Source organism: Phascolarctos cinereus, unplaced genomic scaffold (genome assembly GCF_003287225.1).
Source record: "Phascolarctos cinereus isolate Bilbo 61053 unplaced genomic scaffold, phaCin_HiC Scaffold_5;HRSCAF=322, whole genome shotgun sequence".
Taxonomy (NCBI): domain Eukaryota; kingdom Metazoa; phylum Chordata; class Mammalia; order Diprotodontia; family Phascolarctidae; genus Phascolarctos; species Phascolarctos cinereus.
In genome coordinates this window covers 44,702,289-44,719,440 of record NW_027555958.1, presented here as the reverse complement: position 1 = coordinate 44,719,440, position 17,152 = coordinate 44,702,289, and the positions used below count along the sequence as shown (strand labels likewise).

The 17,152-nt window shown below is 41.6% G+C and overlaps 1 protein-coding gene across 1 annotated transcript in view; it reads right to left on the bottom strand.

Moving 5' to 3' along the window:
- Positions 1 to 16,645, bottom strand: part of OTUD7B (OTU deubiquitinase 7B) — a 78,080-nt gene extending 61,435 nt beyond the window's left edge. The window contains 1 exon segment of the mRNA XM_078154918.1: positions 16,440 to 16,645. The gene's annotated coding sequence lies outside the window, so the exon portion shown is untranslated.
- Between the last annotated feature and the right edge of the window lie 507 nt (positions 16,646 to 17,152).

The following is a 17,152-nucleotide window of genomic DNA, read 5'->3' as shown; positions in this document are numbered from 1 at the left end:
CTCTCTCTCTCTCTCTCTCTCTCTCTCTCTCTCTCTCTCTCTCTCTCTCTCTCTGTCTCTCTCTCTGTCTCTCTGTCTCTCTCTCTCTCTCTCTCTCTCTCTCTCTCTCTTCTGCAAGAAAAATCTTGCAGAAGTGAAACAAAAGTTTATGATCAAACCTCTCCATAATGTTGTCTTCAACTTCCCAATTCTTTTCCAAGCATTTGCTCTACCTTCTCCACTAATACTTATGTAGCAACATATACCTCATTTTCTTCAGATGTAGTGAATTTTTGATTCATGTTTCTGTCAACATAATGTAGCAGAAAATATATTGGTCTAGGTATAAGAAGTTTAGTTATTGTCTTGGCTCCACTACCTAGTAGCTATATATCTACTATCTCCAACCCTGATATGCCCCAAGAGTCAATTCCACATGGATGTCAGTCACCTCAAACCCAGAATATCTAAATTGAACTTATCTTTCCCCCTAACTAGTTCTCTCATTTCAGACAACAGAGCTACTACTCAAAAGACGTTACAGAGTACTCTCACCTATATGCAGGATTTCTGCATTATATGAAGACTGAATTTTGATAATCTCTAAAATTCCCTGACTCTCAAAATTCTATACTATACACAAGTAATCATTTTATGTCAAATCTAGTTCTTGACTGTTGGGGCGGGGCCATATATCCTGGTTCTGACTATCATTTCAAGGTTACTATAATCATCAACAAATATATGATACCTGGAGTGTGCAGAACACATTAGGCAAGAAACTGTAAGATATTGTCCCTACATGCAAGAAATTTATAATCTCTGCTTGTGGGTAATTCCAAGGATACTATTGGTTTCTTACACATTAGCAACGCCAATTTTTAACAAAGATGAACCTTCCTTCACAAAACCTGCTCTTCTTTACACTGCTGTGGCACTACTGTCTGCAGCATTCATTTAATGCAAATAAAATGCATTATCTTTTTATATATATTCCATGTTTTCTTAAATAGGCTGCAAGCTCCTTAAGAGTGAAGATGATGCCTTATATCTCTCTGTATCTCCACCCTAATACGATGCTCTAGAAGGTTAAGCATCCTCTAGGCACCCAACAAAAGGAGATGTCACTTGCAGCTTTAAAATCCTTTGATTTTATATTAATTACAACAATAACGTTGGTTCCCTGACTGATAAACAGTCAAAAGATATGAACAAAGGAAGAAATCTAAACTATCAATAATTATATGAAAAAACACTCCACTAATAATTGGGAGAAATATAAATTCAAGCAACTGAGATTCCACCTCACACGCCTGAGTTTGGCAAAGTTGAAAAAAAAAAAGGAAAACAAATATTAGTAGAGCTTTGGGAAAACAGACATATTAATGCATCATTAATAGAGCTATGAATTAGTCCTGCCACTCGAGAAAGCAATCTGGAACTACGTCCAAAAGTTACTGTGCATAATTTTTGACCCATCACTACCACTATGAAGCCTATACCCCAAAGAGGTCAGAGAAAGAGGAAAAGAACCCCTACGTACAAAAATATTTATAGAAGTCCTTTTTGTAGTGGCAAAGAACTGGAAACTAAGGGGATACTCATTAATTAGAGAATGGCTGAGTAAGTTGTGGCATACGATTGGAATGGAATACTACTGCACTTTAAGAAATGACAAAAGGAATGGTTTTAGAGAAATTCTGGGAAGACTTTTAAGAAATGATACAGAGTGAAGTAGTCAAAACCAGGAGAACAACAATTTATATACTGTAAAGACAAACAACTCTGAAAGACTTAAGAACTCTGATCTTCAAATTTAATGACTGATCACTATTTAAGAAGACCAGCAATGAAGAATATTATCTTAACACCTGGCAGAGAGGTAATGGACTAAGGCTTGATACAGAATGAAACATGTATTTTTTGAACATGGCTAATGTTCAAATTTGTTTACCTGTGCATAGTTTTGTAAGGATTTTCCTTTTTTTTTTTAAATGAGGGAAAGAGAAAATAAATGCTTACTAATAAACACAAAAACATAACTTTTTAAAATACCAATGATAACAGTCAAGCAGTGGGAAGGGACAGGAGTCTCAATTTCTTAATCTGTTAAAAAAAAATTAAAAAGGTTGAACTATAAAGTTTCTAAGGTTCATTCTATCTCAAATTCTACTTCTAGTATTTGCCTGTTTCTACGGAAAACTTATATTCATGTGTATTTATTTCATTTAGAGAGAAAATGGTTTTCTCTTTGTTTTTATATACTTAGATTTTTGTATTCTGTGTAGACCAATGGACTCTATATTCTCAAGCGACCAAGTCATCTATTTATTTTATTTATTTCTTTATTGGTATCATTTCCTCTATCTCCCCAGAGAATGAGCTCTTTAAAGACCTGCGATCTGTGAGGTATGTTTTTTTAAATATATTTTGATAATCATAATTACAATGTAATTGGTTTCCTTTGTAATCTTATGTATCTTACTTTATGTATTTAAAAACATTATCCCAGGAAGGAGGTAGACTTCACCAGACTGCCAAAGGAAGGAAAGAAGGAAGTAAACAAACATCTTCTGAAAACATTAAGTATCTACTATGTGCCAGGCATTGTGCCAAGCACTTTTAAAATATCTTATCTGATTATCACAACAAACCTGGTTTGTGTTATTATCATCCCTATTTTACAGCTGAGGAAACTGAGGACAAAGGCTAGTTAAATGATTTGCCCAAGGTCACACAGCTTACTAGAGGCCAAACTTGAACTCAGGTCTTCCTAGACTCAAGGCTCAGTGCTCTATACAGTTTCACAATACAACAAAAAGTTAAGAACTCTTGCCTTACTAATGTAATATCACTTAAAAGACTATAGACACAGCTATGCCTAGTATGAGATAAGTAGAATTAAACTAAACAAGGCTACATACAGTAAGAAACTGTTTCATTTAAAGAAATGAAACATCCCCCCTCCCTACTATATATTGTCATTTCAAGGAGAAATTTGTATCAAATGAAGGGCCTCCCTGTGCCAAGGCAGCCTGACAGAAGCATGTTTGTTAGTGCCCTTTCCTCTTCAAATAATCAAGTATATACTTAACCCTTTATACATATTATCCCCACCCAAAAGAATGGTACCAGGGTGGGGGGGAGGTTCTTTTTGTCTGAGTATCCCCATCATAGTAGGCACTTAAAACATGGTCATTAGGTTAGATTAGATGTGTGGGTGTGCTTAACAGGCTAGGAGAGCAGACTGGCTTGCCTTAAGGAAAAGGCACAATGCTTTTAATGATCCCTCCCCCACCACCATGCCTCACAAGGTTCTCCATGAAACAAAGTCCCATCTCCCTAAAATCTTCTTCTATGCTATATGGCTCCAAGTCCCCAAGTACCTCATTCTCTGAAGAATTAACAGTTTTAATTGTGGAGAAGGACAGTGGAGAAGCACATGGAAGGCATCAGTAAACATCATTAACAACAGATTTACATGGGAGAAGCAGTGCAAAGGGTATCATCAAAGTGACAAAGGACTAGAAAAGGGACAAAAGCTATCTCCCTAGGTGCTCCCCACTGTTAGCCACACAATGTCAAGAAATTAAAAGGACGTCCTAGCACGCATCATTTCTACAGCTGCATCACACCTTGCATCCACCCCCTTCTTTTCCCCACTCACTCAGCCATAACCGGAATTAAGGCCCTTATTATCTTCTACCTAAACTACTACAACATCCCAACAGAACTTTCAATTTCCAGGCTTCCCTCTCCAAACTATGCTTCACACAAGCTGCCAAAATAATCTTCCTAAAAAGCACAAATGTGACTGTCACTCCCTTGCCCAAGAGCCTTAAGTGGCTTCCATTTTATACAAACTCCTCTGTTTGGCATTATTTAAAGTCCTTCACCACCAGGCTCTATTTTCTCAATCTATTTTATCTCTTCCCCCCCACACACACAGTGTCTCAGACACACAAGCTGACTTTGCTATTCTCCAAATGTGATAGGCCATCTCCCCCCTCCCACCAAGCTTTTGCACAGCTGTTCCCATAGCTGAACAGACTAACTTTCTCACACCTGTACTCTCTCCCCACATTATCCTGAATATACACATCTGTTTACAGGTTGTGAGCAGGGACTGTTTCATTCTTTGTACTTGTATCCTCAGTGCTCATCATAGGCTTGGCACATTGCTGATACTTCATAAACACTTGTTGACTGACTGCAGAGAAGACTTTACACTCCTTAAGATAAAGAACAGTTGCTCAATTTGTTTCTTTATCCTTAATGCCCACCCCACTGTGCTTTGCATACAGCAGGCAATTAATAAAAAGCTCAAAGGATTAGACGAAATTTGATAGATCTCCTGTAGAGAACTTTCAGGAAGAAAGGGAGAAAAGTTGCACAGGATAGGAAGGCTTAGGAGGATTGTAAATGGCACAACCAGAACACAAATCCCACAAACTGGCAAAGGTTGCTAACACTTTAGCTTTAAGCACTTAGCTTGTCTCCTCTTCTGTCAATAGCTAATTATCACTAAAAACTGCCCCGGGGCCAGGAGTAGCACTTCCCCAAAGAACATCATCTTTTCAAAGCAAGGATTCTTTTATAACACCATCCGCTCAATTAGAGGACTATAAATTGCCAGGATTCTGTCTGATGGATTTCACAAATGGCTTGGTACAACTATAAAGAGGAACTACAAAATCAAAGTACATGGAGTGGAGTTAATAGAAAGTGTCCTAGAAAACTTGACAAATTCGGAAGCCAAATTTGGAAAGCAGGATTAACTAACTAGACTATATGAACCTCTTTCATTCTTATACCTAAGTCTACCCCAAGCGTGATCCAACTCCACAACACATGCAGGCCCTCGTACCCTCAGCACCATCCTAGAAATATCCTTCTACTTGTTTCCCCTGCTCCCCAAAACCTCTATTCTGCCATGGTCCCCCCTTCAGTCTCTGATCCCTGCCCCCTCACCTCTACGGCAACGGGTTTTCAAATCAGCTTTGGAGAAAGAGCCAAAGTCTCTAGTCCAGAACAAGGAGTTAAGACCCTTAGGCTTTCTTTCCTGTCAAACTCCCCCAAAAACCTCAAGCAAGATTCTTTATGATTTTCACAGCCTCAACCTATCAAAAGTAGACAAGAAGGTAAAAGCTGGCATGAGGGAACAGTCACGCCAGTTCATTAGAAACTCAAAAATCATTAGTCAATTCTTAACTACTTTTGTGTATTATTCACAATAAATGTACAATCCCATGCTTGCTTTCCCCTGCCAACCCAGTACTTCTGGGATACCACCTTATTCCACATATAACATTCAAAACCATCAGTCTGTACGTGGTTAACAAACACCCTAATTTTAACAGTTCTGGCCAAACAATTAGGAAAGCAAATTTGCTGTTATTTTTTAAAATAATAAGATACATCCAAATTCCAAGTATCTGTGAACTTGAGATTGTTCACTTTTTAAAAATTCATCATATAATAACAGATGTTCCTTCTGTTGCTTCGAATAATCAAGTCATCTATACGTATTTTTACTTTCTCTAGGATGATTTCAGGAGACATTCTTCCAGAAGGTTTCCTAAAACATGAAGCAACATTAGGGGCACAATACGCCAGAATTTAAATCTTAACAATACCTTTGCTGAGTAACAACCCAGATTCTTCGGTTATGAAAAAAGCTTGGCTATAAGTATGCAAGCAGAAATATGTACTTAACCACTTTCTAGAAAACTAGGATTCAGAGATTACTGATTTTCAGCAATTTTTTTAAAAATGCTAATAGTCTGGCTATTGTTTCTCAACACCAATAACTCCTCTTCAGTGAAGGTGTTAGGACCTTCACAAGCAGAAGCTTATAAAATGAGTTTTACCTTAGTGTCCCACGAGCCTATCCATTCTCAGTCCACCCACCCACAACCAGCTGTATTCTCCTGATGAGGTGATGTCATCTATCAGCTTCACCTGCTAACTAACTCTTTAACAACCTTTGCTTCTTTCATTCATTCCCCCAAGAAATGCTTGGCCTAACCTCCTCCAGAGAGTTTTCCCTGATTATTTATGCCTTTACTCAGTGCCTTTTCAACTCTTGCCTACATAGTTCCACTACAATCATTTGTGCTTACTTGCTGTTGTTTTATGAGTATCCTTTTTCATGTTGGTATGCATCTTCCTTTACTAGTTTGTCAACTCTCTGAGGGCAGAACCCATGTCTCTCCCTCTTCCTCCTTCCCCTGGATTTCCCTAATACCCAGTACACATATCTATACAGAAGAGGAGACTGACCAAAATGAAAACACAGGAATTCTAGTTTCCACCTCAACTCAGATATCTCAGCAGAATGAGAACCATCATTCCTATAAATCAGGAGATACATGTGAGGTACTCTAAAACAAAGACAAGGATGTCTAACCATCTACAGAAAATAATGACTCATTTCGAGTAATTATTCTCCACCCCCTAGAACTCCCCCCCACACACACACACACACACTCAAAAACAAAATGTACCCTTGCCCACTTAAGAAAGAATTAGGAATTGGTAGCTCAGCCAAAATGGATAGTTTCCAAAAGAAAACCCTTCTCCAAGGAGAATTATGATAGAATCCAGAAAAAACATTAATCAGAGCCCAGGTACATGCCACTAAGACTGATCCTCATCTAAAAAGTGCGTATATGTGGCACCCACCCTCCCACACTATTAGATGTGACTAGGTCTTTCCAAAGAAGCCTAAGGACACAGACTTAATTCTTCTGTACTTCCAAGTATCAGCAATTGAGGCACATGATCAAAACATATATTTGCAATTCAGCCAGCATATCAAAATCAAAACTGCCCCTCCCTACATCCCCAACAAAAAAATCTAATGAAACTTCCAACCTAAGGAAAAGTGAGATGCAGACTGAGTGAGTGGCAGACGTTGTTCTTAGGCAAACATAAACAAATCTTTTTAGTCACCATCCAATTTAGTATGTCCTATTTCTTTTAATATAAGATGCACCAGCCCAACTTCAAAAATATTCCCCAAAAAAAAACAGATTAAAGGGAAAGATTTCGGCCTAGGAGCAGAAAAACACTGTACTACCACACTTTATAAGAAAACACCAAGCCAAACTGCCTCTACTTTGCAGGAGAACCTCTCCCTATCCTCTCCCCCAGTCTCAACCCCAAGCACCAGTCAGTCATATATCAGGCTAGATCTATTCCCTACATTGAAAAGGCTACATTAGGGAGACCTTATTGGGGGTTAATGAGAAGGCAAATAGCAACTTCTTCAATCGATACCTCTCAAATTGATCCTCTTTCCATCCCCACCCAAACTTATTAGGCCCTCCATGCCTTTATCTTCTTCTCCAAAGGGCCTGTTTCAAACCTTTTTTTCTCATTTCAAGTCCTAAATCACACACATTCCACACAGTTACATGCACCCACAGCATATTACCTAGCCTTCTAATTAACTGCAAGATCAAGTCCATCAAATTTGAGCTTCCTTAACTTCCCTCCACCATTCTTTAAAATTTTTCAATAACGCCCCCCCCCCTTTTCTTTTCTCTGATCCCAGAAGAAGAGGTATCCCTGGACTCTCACTATTTACAATCCCTCTCCCTGGGTTCTTAATTCCTTTTCAAAACACAGATAGCATGGTATAATAGAGAAAGTGCTGGCCTGAGAGTCAGGAAGACCTGCATTCAAATTCCACTAAATACTTACTATGTGATCCTGGGCAAGTCATGCCTCAGTTTCCTCATCTCTAGAATGAGGAAATAGCACAATAACACCTACCTCAAATTGTGGTTGTGAAGATCAAATAATATAGGTAAGTACTTTGCAAACATTAAAATTCTACAAAAATGCAAGCTATTATTTCAGGACCTTATTCAGCTGTCATTCCCCTGTCCAATATCCCTTCAACAGCTCCTTTCTATCTCCCTTCAGTTATATTCAAGGTCTCTCCAATGCTGAAAGGCCTTGCCTAGACTCTTCTACCTCAACCAGCTACCATCCCATCTCTCCTAAAACCTTCACTGCTGCCTATACTTCTCCAAAAAATTGTCTATGAACAAGGTATCCCTTTCAACACACTCTCTCCTAGAGCCCTTGCATCTGGCTTCCATCATCACTACCAACAACTACTTTACCAAACTTGATCTCTCAAAGGTCACCAACAGCAGGGCAACAATTACCAAATCCTATGGCTTTTTTTTTCTTTCTTACCACTTGCCCCTCTATCACATGTGACCCTACTGATCACTCTACTCCGAACTTGAGTTCTAAGACGCCACTTTCACAGTGATTTTTCTACTTCTCTAACTATTCTTCCTCTGTGTTGTCTCCTGGCTCTTCATCCTCTTCCCAACAGCTTAGCACGTGTTCCCCAAGAATCTGTATCAGACTCTTTTCTCTCTGCTAGCTTGACAATCTTATATAAATGAGGTGAAAGAAGAATGGCAGATAGTGGTGGGTAATACAAAGTGACCGAAGATCAGTGAACAGAAGATGGAATGCCTACCTAAGATTCATCTGACAGCAGTATGAACGATGGGTTGGTACCTGTAATTCCCCTAAGGAGACTGCTACAGTAGACAGTAATGAGGTACTAGATACTATTAGATAGTGACAATGGGAACAGAGAAGGTAGGACCAACGTTGAAAAAGTGAATCTAACAAAACTTGATAACAAATTGGACATATAAGAAAAACAGGGGAGAAGAGCCAATGTTCATTACAAGACTTCTAATGTGGGAGACCTGATGAACAGATGCATCACTGACAAAAATAAAAGTTAAAAGAAGAAGCAACATCAGAGGGAAAGGTAATAAACTTGGTCTTAAACATGTTGAGCTGGGGGTGCTGGTGGGAAATAAAGGTGAAAACATCTGATAAGTGATTAGAGATGAGAGCTCAGATAAAGAGGTCAGGGCTAGAGATAAAGATTTGGGAGTCATCTACATATAAATGGGAACTGAAGCCAGGGAGATGACTTCATGGGCATGTATGTAAAGCACCTTGCAAACCTTAAATCATTATGATGTCAAATTATTATTCCTGACTTCCCAAGGTCTCCTTTCCCTTCTGACCTCACATACTACTTGGTTTTGCAGACCTCCAATGCACTGATATAACAGTCTATTATAGTTACCTGTATTTGCGTCTCAGGGAGTTCCTATCCAAATGTGGTATTTACTTCTAAGAACTAGCATTGTACATTGCAGATGCTTGGTAAATTAATGAATTTTTACCTCTTGGACAATCACAGTTGTCTCCTAACAGAATTCCCTACCTCAATTCAGCCTATATACAGCTGCCAAATACTCTTCCTCAACAATACCATTGATTTTATTATTTCCCTTCTCAAAAATGTCCCATGCCTCACCCACTGCCTATATAATAGTCTAAATTTTTAGACGGACACCCCCAAAGCTCTGGATCCAACTTACTTTTCCAGCTTTTTCTCTTACCTTTCCCTTTTTAAGTACCCCATGATCCAGTAAAAACAAAACAAGCTGTTCCTCAAACACACCTTGCACTTCCTGTACTCCGGGTCTTTGTTCACACCCCAGAGTCTGCTCTACTGTGCCTGGAATACTTCAGCACTCTCCTCCCCCTCTAGCTCTCTCCCCCTCCAGCCCTCTGCCCTACACGTACTGTACCAGCATTCAAGGTCCAGCTTGAATGCCACTTCCTCCACTGAAGCCATCCTGGATTCCTCCAGAAGGAAGCAACCTCTCCTTACTCTACTTCCAAAATATCTCTATTTGTACATCTATAGTACTGTAATCACATTCAGCAGTTTTAGTTATTTGTTTGTATTTTATCTCACCTGTTAGATAATACACACTTTAAGAGCAGATTCCCTGCCAATTCATCTGTGTAAAGCCCAGGACAGAGCACTGTGAAGAGGCAGCACTGGCACTGTAGAAAGAGCATTAGATTCAGAGGCATGAAACCAAATCAGTCACTTTTTTGGCCATATGACTGCTAGCAAATTACTTAACTTCTCAGAGCTCCCTGTAAGAGCATAATAATTCTTATACAACCTACATCATAGGATTATAAATACATATATGCATTATAAACCTGAAAATGCTGTACAAATGAGGTAGTACTACACACATAAGGCACTCAAACATTTGCTGAATTGAATTTTAAATCAGGATAGGATTAATTCATTAACCCCTCTTTACTGGTTCAACCAAAGTAGATGGGAAGATTATTCCCAAATAAAAGTATTTTTTAAGGTTGTGTTCATAAAGAAGGATGGGGAGACTGATCTAAACTGGCACAAAACAGTGCAAGGGAGAAAATTCAATTATTATTATATATGAGGAACTTCACCAGGCACTAGGGATACAAAGATAAAACCAAACAGCCCCTGCCTTCAAGGAGCTAACATTCTACTGGAGGATAGAAATACACAGAGAAATAAACAAGCTAATCACAACTAAAGGGTTCTAGGAAGACTTTGTATAGGAGACAGTCCCTGGGCAAAGTCAGAATGGAGATAAGAGTCTAGAAGATAGAGACAAGGTACGTGCATTCCAGGCAGGGTGAATAACCTGTACAAAAGAAGCCAGACAAGAGATGGCAAGTCTATTTCAGAATAGCTAGTAGTTCAGATTGGCTAAAAAGTACAATGCAGGAAGAGAAATATTACAGAAAAAAGGTAGAAAAGTAAAGTGGAGTCAAATTTTATAGGGCCTTAAATAGGAGGCTGAGGAATTCATATTTTGTCCCTGAGGCAACAGGAAGCCACAGATGGTTATTGAGGAGGGAAGCAACATGGTATGTCAGACTTGTGCACAAGGCCTATTATTTTGTAGAGGGGTGAGACTGGGAGCAGAGGACAATTAAGAACCTATTATAATTGTCTAAACAAGTAGTGATTAGGGCCTGCAAAATCCCAGGGGGGTCACGGATTATTCAGGACTATAGTCCTGAAAGTGAGGCTGCACTGAAAAAGATTTCCATCTCTTCTCAACAAATGTTAAATTGTTGCCACACTTTGATCCCTGGTTTTCTTAATGTTGACCAGACAACTAGGACACTTTATATGTTTGGAAAGAAATGTAAATATACTTGATTACCTTGTATCTCACGACTAGCGCAGTTCCTGGCACATAGGTGCTTACCCAATCTTAGCTGGTTATCAGTCTGAGCCAAATATTGAAGAAAATTTTCTATAAAAACAGTATTTTTTAACATCACAACATGCATATCCAATACAACATGATTCTTAGATTATATGTATATAATCAGCATCACTACCCTGGCTTCTCTGCTCTTGTCTGTCTAGATAGAACTCATCCATTTTCACGGCTTCAGCCAACATCTCAATACACTGACTCTCCATACTTCCAGTCTGCTATTTACTCTAGTCTTCTATTTTCCAACTCCTCATAAGTATCATGCCTTTATTTCAAACTCAACACGTCCAAAACTGATCTCATTTCCTTCCTAACAAACTCCCCCAAACCACTTCACTATTTTCTATCACTGTCACCACCATTCATTCTCCCTCTTTCCTATCATATCAGTCTCAAATTACTATCTGGCTTTCAGCCTCATCATTCCCCACCCCCTCCCAAGAATACTGTCCCAACACATCTAGCCCAATTTACTTCCCTATGTTTCCTAAATGAAACCCTAAGGTGAGGTCAACTTCTTAACTGCAATGCAAATTCCTGCTTCCACACGTTCCCTCGTGGTCTCTTCCATCTCATAAATTCTTTATCTATAAATTATTCACCTTAGCAAACATGCTCAACCTTCTCAGTTGTTTGTCCCTTACCAATAACTCAACCAAATGCTATTTATTCTTCAAGGTCTAGCTCAAATACCACCTTCTTCAAGAAGCTTTCACTAATCTCTCCCCACTCTAAACTCTTCCAGTACTTAGAGTCCACATTAAACAATCACTTAATTGTATATTCTTGCATTATTTGACAGTTTCTGGTATATCGGTCTCGTCTCCCTAACTGGATAATGAGGTCCCTGAAATTAGGGACTTTTATCTTTTACAAGTATCTTATACTTGTTTTCCTATCCCCACCACTCAACCAGTGCATAGTAGATCCTTAATAAATATTTGTTGACTGATTATTCCCCTCTATTAGCACACATAGGTGAAAGCAAACTATTTCCTAAAGAAAATAAAGGGATGAGACAGAACCCTATAACCACACAGTTAAGAATGATCCTGAGTAGGTGGAAGGAATAGAATCCAGTCTTTTTCAATTTCTGATTTCCAGTGTCCAAGGGAGATGACAATCTTCTCATCCAAGAGGTAAATCATAATATTTTACTAATGACATCACAAGTACACAGCTTTGGTAACAATTATGAAGTCAGGTGTGTTCAGGCCAACTGTTTTATGTGAAAGATGGATAACAGTATTTTATTAAATTTAAAGGGCTAATTTTTCCCTTTAAAAAAACTGGTCAGATTTTGAAATAAATTTACTCCAGAAGAAAAGGTCTTGATAAATTTTGATTAAATCTGGTACTTTAATTCCCTCTTTTAGATACTAGTCTTTGGGGGGAAAAACAAACAAAAAACAGCTCAATTCTTATCAGATTGATGCAATCCTAAGGAGCTCTTGACACTTATGACTGAACAACTCACTCTGGCTTATATACATGAAAAACTCAAGGGCCTAAAAGGCTGAGAAGCCAGTATGAACTCTAAAAGGGGTCTGCCCCAAAACATGTGGGGCAGTTAAATGGCAAAGTGGATAGAATGCCAGGCCTGGAGTCAGGAAGACTCATCTTCCTGAGTTCAAATGTGACCTCAGACACTTACTAGCTGTGTGACCCAGGGCATGTCACTTAACTCTGTTTGCCTCAGTTTCCTCATCTGTCAGATGAGCTGGAGAATGAAATGGCAAACCATTCCAGCATCTTTGCCAAGAAAACCCCAAATGGGGGTCAAAAAGAGTCAGATGTGACTGAAAAAAATGACTGAACAAGACATGTCCCTTACCAACATTCTTAGTATAGTAAAATTTCAATTATCCACAAGTTGAGTTGTTTATTTTACACCATTATATAGAAAACTGCAGGCTCCCTCTTATTCAGCATGTTACCATGCTAAGAGGACTTATAAGGAGGAGCAGTGAGAAAAGGATGACTTCTTGGATAAGATAAATTTTAGCCTGGGTTTTGGAAGACCTAGATTGGTAGAGAGAAAAAAGGGTAGGTAATTAATTATATTAGGTGGTATGCAGTCAGGTAATGCAAATTTTAATGGTAGCATAAACAAAACAAAAGATAAACCTGTTAGGGTTTTTAATTATAATGCTTTCCAAGACTTTTAGCACTTTTCAGTTCTGGACTGCCTATACTACTGATCCCCTACAATCTTAACAAGGAAGACTGAACATTGAAAACACATAGATAATGGACCCTTTTCTTTGCTTGCCTCAAGAACATGGGGACCTTTGAGTTATAGCCTTTGGAATACCCTATATGTTAAACCACTCTCAGATGGGTATAGAGAGGGCTTTGTAAAATTAAGCTGCTTGAAACAGAACTGCTTCCACAAAGAAAACTGAAGCCCCAGCCAAGGTTCTCTTCACCTAAACTAGTTCAGGAGAGGAAGAAATGGGTCCTAATATATCTGCCTCCCTCTCTCTATAAACCAGAACTCCCAGTACAACATTCTTCCATTCACGGGCCTAACAGGGTTCTCTATTACCCAATGTTAACAAATCCAAACCCCTCTCCTCAGAACTCTCTATTTCACCCTCCCCTTCCACGACTTACCATCAGGCCCTCCATTCTAGCCAATCTCACCTGTTCCCCCACTGTACACTGCTCATCCCACCCACACCAACTTCTGCACATGCCATTTCCTCTACCTGGAATGTCCTTCCCTTTTCTGCCAAAACCCAGGGGAAAACTATCTTATCCAAGAAACTATCCATTTCTCATTGCTCCTCATGGTAAGTTCTCTCAGCACTTTCCACTACATTAAACTGCACCAGTTCATATGCCATTTCATAAGTATTAAGCCCTGTTCTGTCTCTTCAAATAAGCCAAAAGCCCCACAAGGGCAGGTATCCCTTTTTATTATGTTTGGATTCCGCAGAATTCACCAATATCTCAGAATCAGGCTAGTAACAATTATACCCAGCCTCATTCCAATTCTTTCCCTGCCCCTTTGAGGTTTATTCAAACTATAGGCATTTCAACCAGGGGATTTGCTCCTGCCACAATTATAAATAGGTCATGGAGCCTGTCAGTAATAATTGAGCTAACTCTAACATACACACACACAAAATGAAGCATCTGAGTACTTCTAATCTCTCTGGGTGTGCTTGACTTCAAAAAAATCACATTCCACTCCCCATATTGTTTCTCAAAACACTGCTAGTGAAAAAGAAGAGAAAAAAAATGAAGTTTCCAGAATAATACTTAGGTTGTCTGTGCACTCTTACTTCTATTTCACCCAAATGACACTTTTGACTCTGACAGATCACACTTCCACTGATTAACCCTAAACAATAATTCTGTAAGAGGGTAGGAAGTTCTCACTAAAGCTTTCATTTCACTGTGTATTTTAATTCTAAGGAACAATGTCTAAATGTTCTGGGTTTGAGGGGCTAATTTTCAGAGACTAGACAGGAAGGGGTGACAATATGGTATAGAGGAAAAAGCACTAGCATCTGTAACCAGAAAATTTACATTTTCTCAAAGGAATCTCAAAGGCATTAAACCAAAGGAACAAGCTTAATTAGGCAGAAATGTGAGTAACTGACTCAGCTCTGAACAGTCTGCTCCCACCCCAACTCTCCTTCCCCACTCCAGTACAGAGTAGCTCTAAGTCAGTCAGAATGGTCAACTCTTGATCATTCATGCTAATGAAGGGCAGACAGTCCGAAATGGTAAATAATCCAAAACTTATTTGGAATGTGTATTTTCTATATCTTTCAGTTTTCAAATGTTTTTCTTGGGCCATTAATACTGATATTGTTCAGTTAAGTAGGTGGCTAAAATGAACGATAAAAAATTGCAAACACTCTACAACTGTCTACATTTCATTTATCAATTTCAATTCTATTATTATTAATCGTTACCCATTAATATTGTGGCATTATTGTGGACAGCTCTTAACTCCACAATGGAAAAAACAAAGAATGGGGTAAAGCCGGATGCTGAACTTCCACTATCATTGAGAACAAGGAGGATAAACAGGTTAACTCCATAATTTGTTGGTGTTATTAACTTGTGGCTAATGCCCAGGGACATGTTTAAGCTACAGGCACTAGCCTGTAAGCTCTAGCCACCTTAGCTACTTTCTTTCCCAACTCCATCAATGGATGACTCTTTATCACTAATGAAAATGCACTTTTTCATCAAAACTAAGTATAACATTAGGAAAGAAAATATTAAAAATATTTTTAAAAATTCCAAAACTAAAAATAAGTTGGGAAATAACATTGTGAATTGTCCATACCACTGTTTCTCTCAGCTGATGAAGGTGATGACTAAGAACTGACTACATTTCTACGAATCTCCCAACTATGAAAGAGGCTATTTGCTTCAAAGAGACCTCCGGCATACAAACGAAGAGGAGTCAACCACTGGCAATGGTGAGTAACTTTACACAAGGCGTTTACAGAAATAAAAAGGTAGGAAAAGTGAAGTTCAGCAGCTGCTCCGTGCTCCTCCTGCAGGGCTCTGCGCTGCCCGTCGGTGGTCGGGCATCGGGGGACACCAGGACTCCACTAAGTGATGGGGAACAAACCTTCCCGGGGGAAGCCCCCGCCAGACCGCCTCCGACTCAAACATGCCAAGTCCCCGGAACGAAGCCCGGAGGAAGCCCGGCTAAAAATACCGCGGGCCAGTAAACAAGCCGAGGGCCAGCCCGTGACTGTGGCTGGCCCGGCAGAGCCCGTCGGCCGCCGCCGCCCCCACTCACTCACCCCTGCGCTTCTCAAGTTTCCAGCCTGCCCCGGGAACTTTTCCGTCGGCGCGAGGCAGCCAGGGCGGACGGAAGGGCCCGCGGGCGCCGCTTCGGGGCGCGTTTTGTGGACCCGAGCCGGCCACTAGTTGCCAGGAGCCGGGGCAGGGGCCCGGCCCTAATGGGGCAGCTCAGCAAACTTGGGGACCAAGAGGCTCCGGCCGCGCTGGCTCGGCCAAGCTCGGGACCCCGGCGAAGGTCAGGGGAGACCCCCGCCTAGGGAAACCTCCCCCCGCCCCAGCACACCCACAAAGGGGTGGGGAAGGATTCCGACGCGGAGGGAGGCGGGGCGGGCGGGAGTCCGACGGCAGGCGGACTGACGGAGGGGACGGGCGGCCGCGCGCCCCCCCGCGTCCCCGGGCGGGGGCTCCGTTACCCTAGGCCGCCGGGGCGGAGCGCGGGGCCCCTCAGCCTCTCCCCAGCCCGCGGCGGCCGGCGACGCCCCCCTCCCTTCCCGCCGGTTCGACCCCCTCCCCCCAGCCCTGGCGGCGGCGGCTCCTCACGGGCTAGTCCCGGCTTGTCACTACCGACGCCTCCCTGCGCTCTCCGAGCCCGGTACCGACTTCGACTCCGGCGGCTGGCCCTGGAGCGGCCACTCCTCAACCGTCCGGCCGGAAACTGGCGCCTGTTTCCGGCCGGAGTGGGTTGGTAGTGACACCTAAAGCCGCTGAGGCCCCCGCCGCGGCCGCGGCCGCGGCCGCCTCCGGCTCGGTCCCGCCCCCTCTCGAAGCCCCGCCTCCTCACCTCGATCGCCGCCGCTACCACCGCCTCCGCCCCCGCCTTCACGCCGCCCTGCAGTTAACCCGCGCGTGACCCCGCTTCTTTTTCTCTTGTCCAGCGCTCCCGAGCGAGCTGGGCGACCCCTCGTTGCCCATTTGTCCCTGCGGAGCGTCCCCAAGCTGGAGTTTGGGGAGCTGGGGAGGGGGAGAGGGCTCGAGAAAAGTGATGGGGCCCTAGAGGTAGATGCTCCCGGTCTCCCATCCCGTCCTCGCCTTTCCTTCCCCACCCCGAAAGAGCCGGTACCCAAGCCCCCTCCCCCTCAGCCCTTAATGCACCACAGGAATCGATCCTCCGGCTTTGGGAGTTAGCTCCTGCAGGGAGGGGACCGTGGACTGGTACCTCGTACAGGGAAGCGCACAGATAACCATCTCAGGCATACTCTGCAATGACTAAGTGACATGCCAAAGGGAATTCCGAACGCCGTCCTAGGATTCCA